Raw genomic sequence first — 22,350 nt, forward strand, 5'->3', positions numbered from 1 at the left:
GAACTAGGAAACGTTCCAAGGTAGGGCTGAAAACTCTGCTTGACTGAGAACAGGTACTGCGACTCTCCTCAGTCTTGCCACAGTCAACCGAAAGGAAGGCTCGGAGGATGTGGTAACAGAATCTGGCGTCCCCAGGTGGTCACCCATCCAAGTACCGACGTTGCTTAACCTCGCTGGAAGGACGAGAAGCGGGGTTTCCAACGTGGTAAGGCGGTTGACTCAATATCATGGCCAGATACTCCAGATGTTGAGGCAGAGGAAGAGAAGGCTCCAAGCAAAATACCATGAGCCCACACTCATGGTCAGCATTCGGAAGCTTTTCCCGGCGCTGAAGAAGGTCGAAACCCGAGCCTACCGGAGTTGACCAGCCCTCCAAACAGCAGAGGAGGCGGAAGTCTGCACCTGAGCGGCCAAGAGGAAGGCAGGGAGAGTTCTCTGGGGAAACAAACCTGCTATGCCACGGCGGGATAGCCACACTGCATCATAAGCAGGAATACTTGCAGTTTAGGCTGAATTCGACGAGCACCCTGGAAGATGGATGGAATGGAAACTGAAAGTACCCGTCCTTCCGATCCAGGGTTAAAGGAGTCCTGTCGCCTCGTTACCAGTCTGATCGATTCTGCTGGTCTACGCTGGCCGAAGTTTGTTCGACAAACTTGATCAGGGCTGAGAGGTCGACTATGGACATCCCCTCTCAGATCCTTCCTTACAAGAAAGGATCGACTGAGGGGGCCGAGGGTGAAGCCGTCGATGATCCTAAGGAAGACCTTCGCCTAAGGTATGGATCATTCTGCCCAACCGGGCAACTCTGCTGATGCTATGGCATAGAGGTTCAGAGACACTGAATTCGCTGACAGAGACGGCAGGCGCGATATCCTTGGCTACTCACAGAGATTGTGCGGGAATGGGCATCGGGAAGCTGTCATTCGGATGAGTAACCTTAAGCATCCTCCTAGCGAAAAAACCTGCAATCCTAGAGTTCGTGAACTCCTTTTAGGACTATGCCCCCCCGGGGGAGTCTCCCGTGCCATCTGTTCCTGACAGGAGGAAACTGCAATTGGACACCTTGTCCCAGTTGTCGTAGCCGATAACTTAGGCCGACGTGGTTGAAAGAAAAGGGAGCTGGAGCCCTGCAGAGTCTGGAAGAAAGCGCCTTGGAGGAGTGAAACCGTTAGTCGATTTACTCCGCACAGCAGATGTCTAAGTCTCTGTCCTTGGGCAAAGACAAAACTCTTCTCAAGGATGGAAGGGTGTCTGAGGTCGTTGACCTCCACAGATGAGACACCCGAAGGAAGCCTTCAGTCAGCGCGTCCAGATGGTACAACATTGAGCTTGTCCGCAAGTAGATACTTAACGACGAAAGGCCAAGGTGCCTGAGCTCGAGAGGAGGAAAGTACCCTTGATCTTCCTGTAGCTTCCTTGAACCAAACCTCGGGCCGTAACCGAGGAGGGAAAGAACCTGGTAAGCTCCCAGAGGAAGAGGTAAGCAGTCACCCCTTGTCCGATGGAGAAATCTTGAACGGAAAGCCCCCCCGCCAAAAATCCTTCCAGGGCGGGAGAAGGAGAGAGTACTCGTGCAGGAGAGGGGACCCTCGAGACCGACCTCTTGGGAACCAACTTCGCCCTGGGGGAAGTCACCACGAAGTCCACTCCTCTCTTTCTCTTCAGCGTAGGAGAGACAGCCGCTGGTTTGTTACCCTGGCCGGCGAGTGCTGGTTTCATAACCCTCATTAACGCCCGTGCCAGCGGATCAAACCATGTCTGCTGCTCCAAGGACACAGAGTCCGAAATCCTCGCTAAGGTGAAAGGGATCGGGCGATCCTTTGGAGTGGACACGACGGTTCCTGCCTGAAAAGAAGGTGGGGAAGAATGCTGTACTGACCTGTCTTCGTCCTGCACTACCAACCTGTGCTTGGATGGAGGTGATCCCGAGTGCCGCCTAGGAGCACGCGTCCCTGCTGCTACCACCGGCTGTGGGATTCGCCGCGAACTATGGTCGCGCGAGGGCGAACGGTCGCGCAAAGGCGAATGGTCGCGCGGGCGCGCAGGCGAGCGGTCGCGCGGGCGCGCAGGCGAGCGATCGCGCAGGCGAGCGGTCGCGCAGGCGAGCGATCGCGCGGGCGCGCAGGCGAATGGGCGTGAGGGTGGGCAGGTAAATGAACACGTGTTCGAGGCGACGAACGCAAGCGATGGCGTGACGGCGAGGGATCGTGTTGCCGCGTAGGTGAAAAAGATCGCTGGCGGTAAGCGATGGCGAGCAGCATGTGTAGGTGAATGATCGCGTGATAGGGTGCGATGGTGATCAGCATCCGCAAGAGGGCGAGCGTTCAGGGTTGTGCGATGAGGAGCAGCATGCGTAAGCGGGCAATCGTGCAGGGTTGTGCGATGGCGAGCAGCATGCGCAGGTGAATGATCGCGTGAAAGGGTGCGATGGTGATCAGCATCCGCAGGAGGGCGATCGTTCAGGGTTGTGCGATGAGGAGCAGCATGCGTAAGCGGGCAATCGTTCAGGGTTGTGCGATGGCGAGCAGCATGCGCAGGTGAATGATCGCGTGAAAGGGTGCGATGGTGATCAGCATCCGCAGGAGGGCGATCGTTCAGGGTTGTGCGATGAGGAGCAGCATGCGTAAGCGGGCAATCGTTCAGGGTTGTGCGATGGCGAGCAGCATGCGCAGGTGAATGATCGCGTGAAAGGGTGCGATGGTGATCAGCATCTGCAGGAGGGCGATCGTTCAGGGTGGTACGATGAGGAGCAGCATGCGTAAGCGGGCAATCGTTCAGGGTTGTGCGATGGCGAGCAGCATGCGCAGGTGAATGATCGCGTGAAAGGGTGCGATGGTGATCAGCATCCGCATGAGGGCGATCGTTCAGGGTTGTGATGGCGATCAGCATCCGCAGTTGAGGGTCGCGCGATGGCGATCAGCATCCGCAGTTGAGGGTCGCGCGATGGCGATCAGCATCTGCAGTTGAGGGTCGCGCGATGGCGATCAGCATCCGCAGTTGAGGGTCGCGCGATGGCGATCAGCATCCGCAGTTGAGGGTCACGCGATGGCGATCAGCATCCGCAGGTGAGCTAGTAGCTGGCGAACCATGTTCCTTCAGAAGTGTTGGAGAACGTTGGCGTGCCAGCTGTAACACACGTGGGCGATGCGGAGATCGCTGGCGAGCTGATGATCGCTGACGATCGCTGGCGAGCTGATGATCGCTGACGAGCTGATGATCGCTGACGAGCAGAAGGCTACGCGTGGAAGCCTGCGCAAAGAAGAAGAGTCCTTGACCCCGACCTGAACCGAAGTTCTAGATCGCGAGGGCGAACGTGGGTGCACAGGGCACGTAACAGGAACCGCAGGGAAGATCATCTTGAAAGCGCTGACGAACAGGAGAGCGCTGATGAGCAGAAGGGCGCGCAGGGAAACCCTGACACGCAAGGGAAGAACCCCCGTGGGGGCAACCCTTTGCCCCGAAGGAATCGTTGTCCGCCGGGAGACTGATGTCCGTCGGAAGACCGCTGTCCGTCGGGAAGACCGTTATCCGTCGGGAAGACCGTTGCCCGTCGGAAGACGAGATTAGACTGCTGTCCATCTGCACCAAGACGGAAGATCGAGAAAAAGAAGTTGTAGGCTGCAAACGGAGATTCAAAAAGGCGCCTCAAGCACCCTTATAGGGAGATGAGAGGCCCTTACGACGAGGCGGACGGAGAGCCTTACGGCGAGGGAGGCCAACAGCAACAGCAACAGAAGAAACCTCCGAAGAGGAGTCTCTATGAGTGTACTCTCTCGCGAACGAAAGAGAAACACTTCGTGGAAGAGACTGGTCAGCCAGTGACCTAAAAGGAGCAATCCTCCGAAGAGGAGCTCCTGCAGTTGCCCAGCCCCTTGAGCGAAACTGCAGGTGCGACCGCTCAGCACCAAGAGCATAGTCGCACGAAAAAAAAAAAAAAAGGCAAGAGAAGAACCTCCCAAAAGAGGAAAAGCTCAAGCCTGGACAGGAAAAAACTTCCCTCGGAAGGAAAGTTATCCGCCCAAGGAGGCAAGCCTCCTGACTGTTCTAAAATGAACTGGAGAGCTGTCCGTCGACACGGGAGTACTACCAGTAGAAGGGGACACGCCCCTGACGACAATACAAGGGGGGAGGCAGCAACAGCCGAATCCCCAGGACTCAACCAGACAGCTCACACCGTTGCTATATTACAGAAACGAACTAGATCGGTAACTGTAAAAAAATAAAACAAATAATATTAGTACACATTCATTCCCCCGGGAAGGCTCCGAAGAGGAATCCCGAGGAAAAGGAACAAGAATTACACAACAGGCACGTGCCCTCACAACCACTTACACACGCGGAAGGAGAGCTGTAACCAAAACAGAATTATAACAATTATAATTATGTAACTATGTAATTATGTAATTTAAAAATGAATGAACACTAAAGAAAAAACGAAAACCCCGAAAGGAATCGTTCTACAAGCTGAAAAATTAACAACTACAATTAGATTCATAAACTAATTGAGACAAAATGTACGGCGTAGCAACCCCACCCACACGGGAAGGAAGCTACAAGGGCGTAGTAAAACATAGTAAAAGGGTGAACGACCTCAAGAGAGAGAGAGAGAGAAAGACCGAAGTCAAACTCGATCGCAACCCATAAAATTAGGCCGTGGTGGCCTAACTGCCGAGGCCTCCACGTAGATATCGTACACTACACACACACATCTGAAAAGGAAACTTACTTATTTCTATACTCAAATATATATACAAACATGAAAACATGTTTACATATATATTGAGTAAAAGAAAAGTAAGCGATTAAGTAAAGACAAAACAGACAATGGCTGCCAAGCGAGGACCAAGACAGAGACGTCTGTCACAGTCCGAGCCAAAAGTGAAAGTGAGTATTCACCTGTGTGTGAGGGGGAGGAGGGGTAGCTAGCTACCACTCCCCTACCCCCCGCTAACTAGGGCGGGGGTAATACACCCTCGTTAAATTCTAATGGCTCGCCATTTCAGCTACGCTAAAAGTAATAACCCTTTGTAAATAGCGTGGTTTGTATTTCGGTTACGGAACAATTATATATTCACCGGGTAAGTATATTCAAAAATTTATTTTATAATTAAAATATCATTTTTAAATATTAAACTTAGCCGGTGAATATATAATAGCTGATTCACACCCAAGGAGGTGGGTAGAGACCAGAGTTAATATGTTTACAGCGTACTGTATAAGCTAAGAGTTTTTCATTTTGACAGTTATCAATATAACAAAACCAAAATAAATAGGTACCTGATAAGGAAGTTGACTTAGACGATTACTCTGCCTTGTAAGTCTGTCTTCCTCACGGAGCCCAGCGATCCTCTTAGGATGCTGACAGACTCCCAGGAGCTGAAGTATCAAGGGCTGCAACCCATACAACAGGACCTCATCAAACCCCTAATCTGGGCGCTCTCAAGAAATGACTTTGACCACCCGCCAAATCAACCAGGATGCGAAAGGCTTCTTAGCCTTCCGAACAACCCATAAAAACAATATTAAAAACATTTCAAGAGACAGATTAAAAGGACATGGAATTAGGGAAGTGTAGTGGTTGAGCCCTCACCCACTACTGCACTCGCTGCTACGAATGGACCCAGTGTGTAGCAGTCCTCGTAAAGAGTCTGGACATCTTTCAAGTAAAATGACGCGAACACTGACTTGCTTCTCCAAAAGGTCGCGTCCATGATACTTTGCAGAGATCTATTTTGCTAAAAGGCCACGGAAGTTGCTATAGCTCTAATCTCGTGCGTCTTAACCTTAAGCAAAGATCGGTCTTCCTCACTCAAGTGTGAATGAGCTTCTCGTATTAACAATCTGATAAAATATGACAAAGCATTCTTTGACATAGGTAAGGATGGTTTCTTAACCGAACACCATAACGCTTCAGATTTACCTCTTAAAGGCTTAGTACGAGCTAAATAGAACTTAAGAGCTCTAACGGGGCATAATACTCTCTCTAACTCGTTGCCTACGATCTTTGACAAGCTAGAAATATCAAAAGATTTAGGCCAAGGACGAGAAGGCAGTTCATTCTTGGCTAGGAAACCAAGTTGAAGAGAACAAGAGGCTTTTTCTGTCGAAAAACCGATGTTCTTGCTGAAGGCATGAAGCTCACTGACTCTTTTAGCTGAGGCCAAGCACACCAGGAAAAGAGTCTTAAGAGTGAGATCCTTCAGGGAGGCTGATGTAAAGGCTCGAACCTGTCTGACATGAGGAATCTTAGGACCACGTCTAAATTCCATCCAGGTGTAGCCAAACGACGTTCCTTAGAGGTCTCAAAAGACTTAAGGAGATCTTGTAGATCTTTATTGTTGGAAAGATCTAAGCCTCTATGCCGGAAGACCGAAGCCAACATGCTCCTGTAGCCCTTGATCGTGGGAGCTGAAAGGGAGCGAACTCTTCTCAGGTATAAGAGAAAGTCAGCTATTTGGGCTACAGAGGTACTGGACGAGGATACAGATACTGACTTGCACCAGTCTCGGAAGATTTCCCACTTCGATTGGTAAACTCTAATGGTAGAAGCTCTCCTCGCTCTTGCAATCGCACTGGCTGCCTCCTTCGAAAAGCCTCTAGCTCTCGAGAGTCTTTCGATAGTCTGAAGGCAGTCAGACGAAGAGCGTGGAGGCTTTGGTGTACCTTCTTTACGTGTGGCTGACGTAATAGGTCTACTCTTAGAGGAAGACTTCTTGGAAAGTCTACCAGCCATCGAAGTACCTCGGTGAACCATTCTCTCGCGGGCCAGAGGGGAGCAACTAACGTCAACCTTGTCCCTTCGTGAGAGGCGAACTTCTGCAGTACCTTGTTGACAATCTTGAATGGTGGGAATGCGTATAGGTCTAGGTGAGACCAATCTAGGAGAAAGGCATCTATATGTATTGCTGCTGGGTCTGGGACTGGAGAGCAATAGATTGGAAGCCTCTTGGTCATCGAGGTTGCAAAGAGGTCTATGGTGGGTTGACCCCAAGTCACCCAAAGCCTCTTGCACACATCCTTGTGGAGGGTCCATTCGGTTGGAATTACCTGACCTTTCCGACTGAGACAATCTGCTAGAACGTTCAAGTCGCCCTGGATAAACCTCGTCACTAGGGAGATGCCTCGATCTCTTGACCAGATGAGCAGGTCCCTTGCGATCTCGTACAGTGTCAGGGAGTGGGTACCTCCTTGTTTGGAAATGTACGCCAAGGCTGTGGTGTTGTCCGAGTTGACCTCCACCACTTTGTCTCGAAGGAGACTCTCGAAGCTTATCAAGGCCAGGTGAACTGCCAAAAGCTCCTTGCCGTTGATATGCATGTTCCTCTGACTTGAGGTCCACAGACCTGAGCATTCCCGACCGTCCAGTGTCGCACCCCAACCCAAATCCGATGCGTCTGAGAAGAGAACGTGGTTTGGTTTCTGAACTGCTAGGGGAAGTCCCTCTCGTAGACTGATATTGTCTTTCCACCAATTCAGGCAAGTCTTTACTGTTTCGGAAATCGGGATCGAGACCGCCTCTAGCGTCTTGTCCTTTTTCCAGTGAAAAGCTAGATGGAATTGTAGAGGTCGGAGGTGTAGCCTTCCTAGCGAGACAAACTGCTCCAGGGATGATAGAGTTCCTATTAGACTCATCCAATTCCTGACTGAGCAACGTTCTCTCTTCAACATCTTTTGGATTACGAGCAGGGCTTGATCTATTCTGGGGGCCGACGGAAAAGCCCGAAAAACTGGACTGCGAATCTCCATCCCTAAATACAGAATAGTTTGGGATGGGATCAGCTGGGACTTTTCCAAGTTGACCAGAAGTCCCAATTCCTTGGTCAGATCTAAAGTCCAATTGAGATCCTTCAGACAGCGATGACTGGACGAGGCTCTAAGAAGCCAGTCGTCCAAATAAAGGGAGGCTCGGATACCCGATAAATGGAGGAATTTTGCCACATTCCTCATAAGCCTCGTAAACACGAGAGGAGCAGGACTTAGGCCAAAGCACAGGGCCCGAAACTGGTACACCACATTGTCGAACACAAATCTCAGAAAAGGTTGGGAATCTGAGTGAATGGGGATGTGGAAGTAAGCGTCTCTTAGGTCGAGAGAGACCATCCAGTCTCCCTTTCTGACCGCTGCTAAAACTGACTTCGTGGTCTCCATGGTGAACTTTGTCTTTGTGACAAAGACATTCAGAGCACTGACGTCTAGCACCGGCCTCCAACCTCCTGTCTTCTTCGGTACCAGGAAGAGACGGTTGTAAAACCCCGGTGATTGAAGGTCCGAGACTTTGACCACCGCTCCCTTCTCTAGCAAAAGAGACACTTCTAGTTTCAGGGCTTGTCTCTTTGCTTCCTCTCGGTACCTGGGAGAGAGATCGATGGGGGACGTCGCTAGAGGAGGTTTGCGTACAAATGGGATTTTGTACCCCTCTCTGAGCAACCTCACAGACTGTTGATCTGCGCCTCTCTTCTCCCAGGCTTGCCAGAAGTTCTTGAATCTGGCACCTACTGCTGTCTGAAGCTGCGGGCAGTCAGACTCTGCCTCGCGAGGACTTGGCTCCTTTCCTCTTTCCTCTCTTCCCTTCGGCACGAGTACTTCCCCTGCTGGGGGCTCTGCCACGAAAGGGCGGAATAAACCTGGACGCTGGAGTGTCTATCCTAGGTCTAGCAGACAAGGCAGACGAAGGGGTCCCTTTGCGAGCCGAGGACGCAACCAAGTCATGGGTGTCCTTCTGCACAAGAGACAACGATATTTCCTTAACTAAAAGTTCAGGAAACAAGAACTTAGACAAAGGGGCAAAGAGTAGCTCAGATCGTTGACAGGGCGTCACTCCTGCTGACAGAAAAGAGCACAGAGACTCTCGTTTCTTTAGGACTCCTGACGTAAACGAGGCGGAGAGCTCGTTGGATCCATCGCGGATGGCCTTATCCATGCAGGACATAATGAGTAAGGAAACATCTCTATCGGCTGATGAGATTTTCCTACTCAAGGCTCCCAAACACCAGTCAAGGAAGTTAAAAACTTCAAAAGCCCTAAAGATGCCCTTAAGTAGATGGTCCAGGTCTGAGGATGACCAACTAATCTTCGAGCGTCTCATGGCTAGGCGGCGGGGAGAGTCTACAAGACTTGAGAAGTCGCCCTGGGCAGAGGCAGGAACTCCCAAGCCGAGAACTTCTCCCGTGGCATACCAGACGCTCGATCTAGACGAGAGTTTAGTTGGGGGGAAGGCAAAGGCAGTCTTCCCTAAACTCCTCTTGGTTTCCAACCAATCGCCTAACAGCCGTAAAGCTCTCTTGGATGAGCGAGAGAGAACGAGTTTTGTAAAGGCTGGCATGGCAGCAGGTACGCCTAAAACAAACTCAGACGGCGGCGAACGAGGAGCCACAGAGACAAAGTGTTCAGGGAACAACTCTTTAAAAATGAGCATGACTTTTTTAAAGTCCATAGATGGCGGAACTGCTCTAGGCTCATCAATATCTGAAGGATGATTCTCAGGCTGAGGGTCAGCAACGTCCTCATCCGAAAGTTCCTCATCTGATAACTGATGAGAAACAAGCAAAGGGGTAGGCAATGCTTGACACGCAGCGTCCGCCCGCACTGGTGCATAAGTGGCGGAGCAGGACGCAGCGTCCTGAAACTGCTGAACAGTCTGGGAACTGTCAACAACAACAACAGGTGCGTGAGGACGCACAGCGTCCACCCGAGACTGCTTAGACCGCCTGGGTTGTGCAGTCAAAACAACTCTAGGTTGCGGAGGTTGACGCACCGCGTCAAAACAAGTCAACTCTGATGGTTGGCGAACGTCCTGAACGTCACCAGGCGCATCAGTGAGTTGCATAACGTCCACATGCGGTTGAAAGTCCACACGAGACCGCATCGGGTGTGGTACAACCCCAACTGGTTGACGTGAGCTGGCTACACCAACGTCAACAGGACGCACAACAGAACGCTTGGGTGGCTGACGGCCAGGATCTCCATGAGATAAACGGCTAGGTTCAACGGAAACCTTCTCTGCGTTGTAATCTTCCATAAGGGACGCAAGCTTAGACTGCATGTCCTGCAGTATAACCCATTTAGGGTCTACGTTAACGGGTGCGGTAACAGACGGGGTTAGCGTCTGAGACGGCACAACTTTGCCTTGCTTAGGCGGCGAGCAGTCATCCGATGACAGCAACGGGTCCGAACTGTCCCAATGACTACATCCGGGACGTTGGACCTGTCCTGAAGGGACCGACTTGCGTTTCAAAGGCCTAGAAACCTTGCTCCATGGTTTCTTGCGTGAAACGCCTTCGGAAGACGAGGTAAAAATGGGCTCTCTCGTCTTATGGTAGGGGCGATCTTGACGAGATACGCCTGATACCAAAGAGGGAATGTCTGTTCGCTGATCAAGGCCTCTCGAACCCATAAGTCGTACGACATTGCTTCTCCCCTGGGCTTGGGAGCTTGCAAGAGGTCCCGGACTAGGTGAACGACAGGCACGAACAGACGAACCCTCGGTCGCAACACTGTTCACAACACTTTGCGCACTAATCACTTTCCCACTTTCCGCCGTGGCACTGTGGCACTTAAGTTCCTTCACGTCAGCCATGAGTTGATTACGGTCACTTGCTAACGCTTCAACTCTCTCCCCCAAGGCATGAATAGCACGTAACATGTCTTGCATAGACGGTTCCTGAGTGCTAGAAGGGGGGTTAGGAACAACCATTACAGGGGAAGGATTAGGTTCAGGGGCATGTGGAGAGGAAAAATCTACGGACCTAGATGAACTTCTCCTTACCCTATCTCTCTCTAGTCTGCGTGTATACTTATCATATTCGATAAAATCGAATTCCGAAAGGCCCACGCATTCCTCACACCGATCTCCCAATTGACAGGTTTTACCCCGACAATTGGAACAAACAGTATGAGGGTCGAGAGAAGCCTTTGGAAGACGCCTATTACAGTCCCTAGCATTACACTTTCGAAATCTAGGTACTTGAGAAGGGTCAGCCATTTTGAATTAGTCAAAGAAAATTCCAAAAACAATCCAAGTCATCAACAAATAATCCGATTCAATAAAGAGTTCAAGAGTTTATGTTGAGGAAAAACACCTGTACTGCGAAAGCTCAAACCAAAATAAAGTACTTCACCAAATATGATGGGAAAACTCCAGGTTCTACAGCGAGTATAAGTACGTCTTGTCGTCAACGTCGACAGAGAAGAATTGAAGGTTTTGTTTACATTCAAGAGTGGTATCTGGCCGACAGTTGGCGCTGGTGGGCACACCCGCAACCTGCATAGCGATCGCTCGCGAGTTTTTTGAGTATGTTGTCTGTCGAGCCGCAGAGTTGCAGCTATTATATATTCACCGGCTAAGTTTAATATTTAAAAATATTATGCGACATGCATAACGAACTAATTTAACGATGGTGCCAGAGATTAATATCTAGATCAGGAATAAGAAATTTAATAGACCATAAGTTCCTGTCCAAAAACTTAAGATGAGAATCAGCAGCTGAAAACCAGACAGGAGAACAATACTCAAAACAAGGTAGAATGAAAGAATTAAAACTTTTTCAGAATAGATTGATCACCAAAAATCTTAAAAGACTTTCTCAATAAGGCAATTTTTTTGTGCAATTGAAGAAGACACAAACCTAATGTATTTCTCAAAAGTAAATCTGCTGTCGAGAATCACATTTAAAATTATAAAAGTCATACAAAGTTAAAGAAACTGTCAGTGCTGAGATCTGAATGTTGAGGAACCACTGCCCTTGATCTAAGTGTAATCATACTTTGAGTTTAGTTAGGATTCAACTTCATGCTAGTTCTTTAACCTAACCTAGGAAGGTGGGTCCTTAATTATTGATGTATGTGGGGGGGGGACTGACCACAGAGGTCACGCTGGAATAAAAAAAAAAAAGTGGTTTGTTTCTAAGAAAGCTTAGTGGGTATGAAATAAATATTTTATATATTGTATGTTATGAAACACACTATTATTTTTTATACACGCAGTAGGGAGAGAGGATTAAGGTATTCTCCAGGGAAAGTTAGACTTTAGAGTACTGTATGTATATAGGAAAGAAGCTGAGACCATCCTGCTAAGTACAAAGAACAATGAAGGTTGATCATTGCCTGTTACCAGTGTGTAGTGGTCTGTGATGCTGCTCTGTATTCATATTATATAGCCTGTGAACTGTAAGTCCCTTTCTCAAGTGTTTGACTGAATAACACAAAAACAAATGTATTACAAGGCCATTAGCGATTGCTCGTGTTCGGCAGTCAACACCATAAAGTTAATGAATATTTTGTTTCGATGTGCAAAGTAACGAGGAAGAATCTCGTTATATGAGTGTGTCATAAACATTATTAGTTAACAGGAGCTATTGAAATGGCATATCTGGTCTAGGGCCCCGGAAGTGAATTCAGTTGTTAGGAGGAGAGTGACTGTGTTTGAGTTTAGTCTGAATTGTTCCAAACTTATCAAAACACCTTCCAATTAGAGATTTAGGCATTACTGGTGTTAGTCAGAAGGTTTCGATGACAAGAAACCTTATCACAGTGCGGGTTTACAATTGGAGATTTTCAAGACATTGTTATTGTGGGCCCACAGAGACCTGCACGGCATTGTATGCGGCCGTACTGTTCAGAATTTAATAATTCTAAGTAACTTTGCAGCTTAGTGGTGAACTGTATATTGAAGGGACAGTATTGAATTTAGGGGAAATCATTTTAGTACAGTATTTTCACAGATTTATATTTTCTTATGGGTGGTTGGTTTGAGGTGTTTAGAAAACTTGAGTGTCCAACATGTGAATATTTTTTTTTCTATTTTTATTCAAAATTTGTTTATCTTATTATTGTGAGGCTGGAGTGTAAATGGATGCTAATGTTTTCATTAAATGCTTACTGGAATTTGACAAAACAATGTTAATATAATCCTAACAGTTTTTTTCCTTTACAAATGAATATTTTTTTTTTTGCTCATTTTTGTGAATACAGCATTTAATTTCAGAACCTTTCACCATGATGTCCCCTTCTCAGCCACTGTTTTTTTTTTTAATCTTTCTAAGTTATTTATAATTTATTTTCCCACACTGTGTTCTGTTATCAGTACAAACAATTGGTCCCTTTCACCTAATGTTCTTATATTGTACTTCTATCCAGCTAGCCCAATGGCAGGTAAGATAAAAATGAAGGAAGTAAGATTCAAGCTGGGTCCCCTTGCCCAGTATAAATCAAGGGGTGGTGCCCAGTGTTCCGTTCTCTTGAACTGTTAACTAGATTTTTGGGTATTCCCCCGTTGTATATTTTTTTGTGTAGTGAACGTTGGGTTGTGGTCGGCATTCGGACACTAGGCAGTTCGGGTGCTACCACTGGCCATAGCCCGCAAACCACTACAACGCCCTATTTACGAAACATAAAGTCTAAAAGATATGGTATTTCACATTTCGCTACAAAGCATTAATCTAGGCTACTTTGCAACCACTATTCTTCTCACTGTGAAAGAAATCACAAATAATTTAAACATTTTTAACTAACATAGTGATGGACTGAAGCTGATGAAAATGTCACAATGTGTGAAAACTTCTCCCTCGAATAATCCGCAACAATCTATCTTGTTCTTAGCAGAAAGGAGGCGAGTAAACAGTTTGTTTGGGCGGCCATGACAGTTGGGTGTACTGTAGTAGTCAGATCGGATTCATGTTGAGGATTTTCCTTTGCAACGGCGCCTCTGTTTCTTTTAGCTTTATGTGTTCCTTATTTTCACTAGTTTTTCCCTTTTCATCCACATTTGTTGTACTACACTTGTCTTATTATTGATATTCATGTTCCTTGTACAGTAGAGTACACTGCTAAGATAATGCTGTTCCATGACACCATAAACTCGATGTAAAGAGATTAATCAGAGATAATTGAAGCTTAATTACATAATCCCTATGGAAGGTACTAAACAGCAGTATTGAAATAAGTTGTAGCATACACAGAATGAAAATATGAGAAATTGAGAGAAATAAGTTGTAGTATACACAGAATGAAAATATGAGAAATTGAGAGAAATAAGTTGTAGCATACACAGAATGAAAATATGAGAAATTGAGAGAAATAAGTTGTAGCATACACAGAATGAAAATATGAGAAATTGAGAGAAATAAGTTGTAGCATACACAGAATGAAAATATGAGAAATTGAGAGAAATAAGTTGTAGCATACACAGAATGAAAATATGAGAAATTGAGAGAAATAAGTTGTAGCATACACAGAATGAAAATATGAGAAATTGAGAGAAATAAGTTGTAGCATACACAGAATGAAAATATGAGAAATTGAGAGAAATAAGTTGTAGCATACACAGAATGAAAATATGAGAAATTGAGAGAAATAAGTTGTAGCATACACAGAATGAAAATATGAGAAATTGAGAGAAATAAGTTGTAGCATACACAGAATGAAAATATGAGAAATTGAGAGAAATAAGTTGTAGCATACACAGAATGAAAATATGAGAAATTGAGAGAAATAAGTTGTAGCATACACAGAATGAAAATATGAGAAATTGAGAGAAATAAGTTGTAGCATACACAGAATGAAAATATGAGAAATTGAGAGAAATAAGTTGTAGCATACACAGAATGAAAATATGAGAAATTGAGAGAAATAAGTTGTAGCATACACAGAATGAAAATATGAGAAATTGAGAGAAATAAGTTGTAGCATACACAGAATGAAAATATGAGAAATTGAGAGAAATAAGTTGTAGCATACACAGAATGAAAATATGAGAAATTGAGAGAAATAAGTTGTAGCATACACAGAATGAAAATATGAGAAATTGAGAGAAATAAGTTGTAGCATACACAGGATGAAAATATGAGAAATTGGGGGAAATAAGTTGTAGTATACACAGAATGGAAATATGAGAAATTGAGAGAAATAAGTTGTAGTATACACAGAATGAAAATATGAGAAATTGAGAGAAATAAGTTGTAGCATACACAGAATGAAAATATGAGAAATTGAGAGAAATAAGTTGTAGCATACACAGAATGAAAATATGAGAAATTGAGAGAAATAAGTTGTAGCATACACAGGATGAAAATATGAGAAATTGGGGGAAATAAGTTGTAGCATACACAGAATGAAAATATGAGAAATTGAGAGAAATAAGTTGTAGCATACACAGAATGAAAATATGAGAAATTGAGAGAAATAAGTTGTAGCATACACAGGATGAAAATATGAGAAATTGGGGGAAATAAGTTGTAGCATACACAGAATGAAAATATGAGAAATTGAGAGAAATAAGTTGTAGCATACACAGAATGAAAATATGAGAAATTGAGAGAAATAAGTTGTAGCATACACAGGATGAAAATATGAGAAATTGGGGGAAATAAGTTGTAGCATACACAGAATGAAAATATGAGAAATTGAGAGAAATAAGTTGTAGCATACACAGAATGAAAATATGAGAAATTGAGAGAAATAAGTTGTAGCATACACAGAATGAAAATATGAGAAATTGAGAGAAATAAGTTGTAGCATACACAGGATGAAAATATGAGAAATTGAGAGAAATAAGTTGTAGCATACACAGAATGAAAATATGAGAAATTGAGAGAAATAAGTTGTAGCATACACAGAATGAAAATATGAGAAATTGAGAGAAATAAGTTGTAGCATACACAGAATGAAAATATGAGAAATTGAGAGAAATAAGTTGTAGCATACACAGAATGAAAATATGAGAAATTGAGAGAAATAAGTTGTAGCATACACAGGATGAAAATATGAGAAATTGGGGGAAATAAGTTGTAGTATACACAGAATGGAAATATGAGAAATTGAGAGAAATAAGTTGTAGTATACACAGAATGAAAATATGAGAAATTGAGAGAAATAAGTTGTAGCATACACAGAATGAAAATATGAGAAATTGGGGGAAATAAGTTGTAGTATACACAGAATGAAAATATGAGAAATTGGGGGAAATAAGTTGTAGTATACACAGAATGAAAATATGAGAAATTGAGAGAAATAAGTTGTAGCATACACAGAATGAAAATATGAGAAATTGAGAGAAATAAGTTGTAGCATACACAGGATGAAAATATGAGAAATTGGGGGAAATAAGTTGTAGCATACACAGAATGAAAATATGAGAAATTGAGAGAAATAAGTTGTAGCATACACAGAATGAAAATATGAGAAATTGAGAGAAATAAGTTGTAGCATACACAGGATGAAAATATGAGAAATTGGGGGAAATAAGTTGTAGTATACACAGAATGGAAATATGAGAAATTGAGAGAAATAAGTTGTAGTATACACAGAATGAAAATATGAGAAATTGAGAGAAATAAGTTGTAGCATACACAGGATGAAAATATGAGAAATTGGGGGAAATAAGTTGTAGTATACACAGAATGAAAATATGAGAAATTGAGAGAAATAAGTTGTAGCATACACAGAATGAAAATATGAGAAATTGAGAGAAATAAGTTGTAGCATACACAGAATGAAAATATGAGAAATTGAGAGAAATAAGTTGTAGCATACACAGGATGAAAATATGAGAAATTGGGGGAAATAAGTTGTAGCATACACAGAATGAAAATATGAGAAATTGAGAGAAATAAGTTGTAGCATACACAGAATGAAAATATGAGAAATTGAGAGAAATAAGTTGTAGCATACACAGAATGAAAATATGAGAAATTGAGAGAAATAAGTTGTAGCATACACAGAATGAAAATATGAGAAATTGAGAGAAATAAGTTGTAGCATACACAGGATGAAAATATGAGAAATTGGGGGAAATAAGTTGTAGTATACACAGAATGGAAATATGAGAAATTGAGAGAAATAAGTTGTAGTATACACAGAATGAAAATATGAGAAATTGAGAGAAATAAGTTGTAGTATACACAGAATGAAAATATGAGAAATTGAGAGAAATAAGTTGTAGTATACACACAATGAAAATATGAGATTGAGGGAAATAAGTTGCAGTGTACACAGAACGAAAATATGAGATATTGAGGGAAATGGACCTTGGAAAGAGAGATTTAAGGAGAGAATTATAGAGAGATAGAGGAAACGATTGATGAAAAAAGGAAAGAAAATAAAGATTTATGTAAGTGGATGGCCCACAGCCTCATGTTGGAAAAAAAGAATCTCGATAGGTCAATCTCAGAATAAAAGCCAATTTCAGAGGGAAATACGTAGAGGATAAATTTGACAAATGAAACTAATTTGTATTTCTCTTAATTCTATGCCTACAAACTTAAGAACTTTACGTTACGCATCCATCATCAAGCACCCTTAACGTCAAGGTCTAAAAGTCAAAAGTACAAAATTATTGATAACTGACAGGTGGGCGGAGCTTTCCTTGCACCACTTAATGGTTTTTACATTTTTTCATGGTCATTCCAACTTTGCTATCGTAATACTTTAATTTAAATGTTTAGGTTTGTTTAAAGATAGAGAGAAGTATTGGTGAAAAGCTGAGAGATGAACAAGCAGGATTTCGAAAAGGTAGAAGTTGTACTGACTAAATTTTCATTTTAAGACATGTACAGCAATGTGTAGAATATAGAAATCCAATTTTGATAGCATTTATAGACTATGAAAAAGCCTTTGATATTGTGCACCGGCCAAATTTGTGGAGATTCCTGGGTTATTATGGAGTTCCTCTTAAATATGTAAAATTGATTAAATCTGTCCATGAGCATAGCAAATGAAAAGTTAATGACAGTGGAGTACAGTACTATCTAATGAATTTCCAGTGAACAGTGAAGTACTCCAAGGGAATTTGTTGTCGCCCATGTTGTTTATCCTCCTCATGGAATTTGTAATGCATAGAACAGTTGAGGATGGCGGATAAGGGTTGGATTGGATTGGTAACAGGAAATTACCGGACATAGAGTATGACAATGATGCTGTCCTTATTAGCAACACGCCACATGACTTACAAAGCTTGCTTACCACAATGCATGAAATATCATATGAGATTGGAATCAGGATAAATAGAAGAAAGAAAGAGGTGAGAACGGAATATGCAATGGAAGATAAAATATCATTGCAAAGAAAGGATTAATGAGGTGGAATCATTTGAATATTTAGGAACTGGGACTTCTAATATAGGGTCTTCAGAATTGAATTTTAATGAAAGTAAAAAAAAATAAAATCAGATAATGGCTAGGTTAAGTAAAATTTGGTATTCAAATCGCCTGGAATTACTTATAAGAATCAGGCTATATATAAGTTTAGTGAGATCGGTGGTGTTACTGTGTTACCTTGAGTCGTGGTATGACAATGAAACAATATCAAACATATTTTGTAGATTTGAGAACAAAGCCCTCAGGAAGATATTGGGATCAAATAGCAGGACAGAATTAGAAATGAAACTATAAGAGATAATACTCAAGTGCCATATGTGGATGAGATCATGGTGAAAGGTAAATGGAGATGGTTTAGGCATGCTCTTCGCACTCCTCAAGAGAGATTAGATCACCAAACTTTCAACTGGAATCCACAAGGCACTAGAAGAGTTGGAAGACTCTGGCCTACATGACTGAGGACTATGAAACGTGAAGTAGGAGATGATAAATGGAGAATTATTGATTTAAAAGCTCAAGATAGAGACGACCGGCGAAATTTAACATGCTTTTTGCGTCAATAGCCGTAGGAGATGATGATGATGATGATGATAGGAAATACAAATGACATAAAATTAGGGATATTTTAGCACTACAAAAATTATCGAATCAATGTGACTTTCCTGTTTATTGTTTGATAACGAATAAAAAACTAATTCCGTCTTCAAACATTTAAGCTTCTTACAGACAATCACATTTAATTTAGTGTTATATAGCATTCAATTCTATATCAGTATGTTCTGAAGATGATTTCACAGCATTATGCTACGTTTTATCTATTTTACTCCTTTTATTTATTAGATTTATTTCTTACTGTTTCTAGGTATTTAAGCATGTTTTTGTGATCAGGTAATTAATACACACACGCACACATATGTATATAGAGGTAGAGGGAACGAGAAGGAGAGGGAGACCAAAGCGAAAGTGGGTGGACTGTATCAAGGATGACCTTGGATCAAAGGGATTAACCGGTGATGAGGTGTAGGACAGAGGTAGATGGAGAAAGCTGACCAGAAACATCGACCCCACATAGAAGTAGGAAAAGATGTAGACAAAGAAGATATATATATATATATATATATATATATATATATATATATATATATATATATATATATATATATATATATATATATATATATATATATATATATATATATATATATATTACAAACAGTTTAATAGATAGTTATTTCATATCAATAGGATTGAACAGACCCAATTTAATGAAAGGGTGGATATTCGAATTATTAAATATACAGTATATGATAACATGATATCTCCACACTAAAACGATCCTCTCCATTTTATTTTGACTCTGACCTTTTAAATTCATTTTGAAATGCAAAATCATGCACGATATCACATTACTGGCAATAAACGTATATTTGCGCCATCACCAGTTACGTGACTGCATTTATCTGCTGAATGAATTTACCATTAACTCAATACTGGATGACTTTCACATTTTATTCAACTTAAGAAATAGCCAGTTCATTGGGACTAAATGCTTCCCTCTGGCTGTGGCAGACAGCACTGTTGATAGTGGTTTTGGCAACCAAAAAGACATTACAACGGAAACCAATTTGCTTTGGTTTGCTTTTAGTGGTATTTTCCTTGGGCATACCACACAAGGGAAGCCTGCGCCCTACATGATCTACAAAATAAAAATAAATCTGTTTGCCTATACACTCTTAGGTATTTAGATTATCACACAGCTTCTTCAGTTTCTTATTGAAAGCCTTAATCTTCAGTCTTTCGGGTGTCTAGTTGGACTTTGTTGTACATAGGTGAACAAACTACCTGGCCAATTATATAAGTAGGCTACTCCTGATATGAAATTCAATGACCATAGATAAATGAGTTTTATCTTGTTTCTTAGGAAAGATTATTTCAGTAAAAAGATTTATGTGATAATTCTTACACATCCCTGGTTCATTTATACGAACAATATTGGAACACATGCTATTAAAAAAACTGTAGATAAACTTACATTGAACTCTTGTTATGCAATGCTTAGGATTAGAAAAATATACTTAAAATTTTCACATCCTAAGTTATGTGATTAGGTTTGGTCTTAAAGATACGCTTTTTGCTTGTGCAGATGATGCTACTCTCTTTTCATCGATCACATCTCCCTAACACAGACCTGTAGTGGCCGAAGTTCACAACAGAGGTCTAAATATAGTTAAAATGAGTGCAGATTAGGAGGAAGAAGATGAACTTAATGTATAGAAAATCTGAAAGTATGATTGTCAAATTTGTCAGTGGTTATAAGATAGGGAATCTTCCTTACCTGAATCTTTTCTTTGACAGTAATTCTTTAACATTATGGAACCAGTTTAACATTATCTATAAGTTAATTCTGGCTTGTAACTTTGCTTTTGAGGAAAAAATATCCTGTTTAGCTTGTCTCCAAATGATTTTTTTAATTTTTTTTTTAGAAAGTCTGGAAATTTTTAGACATGTATACCTTAAAGAACTATATTTGTCTATCCTGCTACCTTTTGAACATTATTCTCCATTCATCATTTACTTTACGCTTTATAGTCCTCAGCCATGTAGGCCAGGGTCTTCCAACTCTTTTAGTACCTTGTGGAGCCCAGCTGAAAGTTTGGTGAAATGATCTCTCTTGGGGAGTGCGAAGGGCATACCCAAACTATCTCCATCTACCCCACGCCATGATCTCATCCACACATGCCACACAAGTAATCGCTCTTATAATTTCATTTCTAATCCATTTAACTCCCAATATTCTTCTGAGAGTTTTGTTTGCAAATCTACAGAATCTGTTTGGTATTGTTTCATTGTTATACCACGGTTTATGTTCATACAGTAACACCGATCTCACTAAATTAATATATAGCCTGATTTTTATTTTTTTTTATGTAAGTTCAGGTGATTTGATTTCCAAATTTTTCTTAACCTAGCCATTGACTGTTTTTTCTTCAATCTTTCATTAAACTCTAATTCTAAATATTCCGTTTTAGAGATCATAGTTCCTAGATATTTAAATGATTCCACCTCGTTAATCCTCTCTTTTCCCAATGATATTTTATCTCGCATTGCATATTTCGTTCTCATCATCTCTGTGTTTCTTCTATCTATCTTGAGTCCAACCTCTTGTGACATTTCATGCATTGTGGTAAGCAAACTTTGTAAGTCCTGTTGTGTTCTGTTAATAAGGACAGCGTCATCAGCATAATCTAGATCAGCTAATTTCCTGTTACCAATCCAGTCCAATCCTTCTCCATCATCCCCAACTGCTCTATGCATCACAAAATCCACGAGGAGGATAAACAACATAGGTGACAACACATTTCCTTGGAGTACTCCAATATTCATATTATTTAAAATTAATTTTCATATAATTTATTCTTTAAAAAAAATTCTTGTAGTAGGCAATTTTTTTTTCAAATATGGTTGCAGTTAGCCTCGCAATAATAATAATAATAATAATAATAATAATAATAATAATAATAATAATAATAATAATAATAATAATAATATGCCTACCGTAATAACATATAGCAACATGCCTCTCGATTAGGCCTATGGGTTATACATTTTTTTATCACTATTAGTGACCTCTTATCAATTTGACTAGTCCGATCACGATGACTGGTATATTCTCTCTCTCTCTCTCTCTCTCTCTCTCTCTCTCTCTCTCTCTCTCTCTCTCTCTCTCTCTCTCTCTCTCTCTCTCGTTGATTTTATCACGTACTTACCCATAGATATCTATGGTATTTATCATACAACAGGTGATGCACCTCAAATATCTCGCTATGTTTTTTTTTTTTGGGGGGGGGATATCAAATAATACTTAGATTAATTATGATCTCCCGTTTTAAAAAGAAACTTGTATAATGAATTCGTTTACATGGTAATACTACAAACGTACTTCATTTGAGAAGAATTCTAAACGAGTGAAAATGGCATACAAAGAATTGTTGATTTAGCTTAGAGATGACGTGCTGATAACAATGTGCTAAAAAAAGATTTCCTTTTAATTATGCGTTCCTTTGATATTTTCCCCGGAGTATTATGATCTAAGCTACATTACGTTTCATCTCTAATTTGCTGTTTTCAACACCAGAACTACCTTTAAAATTATCCCTTCTTCACTCAATCTTTCGTTATATACGAATGATTTTGCTCTGAAGGATATAACTTTTTGTAGAATTTTCTGTTAAATGCAATTTTCAGTTTTGAGAGATGT

At 41.9% G+C, this 22,350-nt stretch overlaps 1 protein-coding gene across 1 annotated transcript in view; it reads right to left on the reverse strand.

The window, feature by feature from the left end:
• LOC137650684 (KICSTOR subunit 2-like) overlaps nt 1-13,647 on the reverse strand; it is a 215,069-nt gene extending 201,422 nt beyond the window's left edge. Inside the window, exon 1 of the mRNA XM_068383849.1 lies at nt 13,513-13,647. The gene's annotated coding sequence lies outside the window, so the exon portion shown is untranslated. The remainder of the gene's footprint in view (nt 1-13,512) is intronic.
• Between the last annotated feature and the right edge of the window lie 8,703 nt (nt 13,648-22,350).

Source organism: Palaemon carinicauda, chromosome 12 (genome assembly GCF_036898095.1).
Source record: "Palaemon carinicauda isolate YSFRI2023 chromosome 12, ASM3689809v2, whole genome shotgun sequence".
NCBI classification, from domain to species: domain Eukaryota; kingdom Metazoa; phylum Arthropoda; class Malacostraca; order Decapoda; family Palaemonidae; genus Palaemon; species Palaemon carinicauda.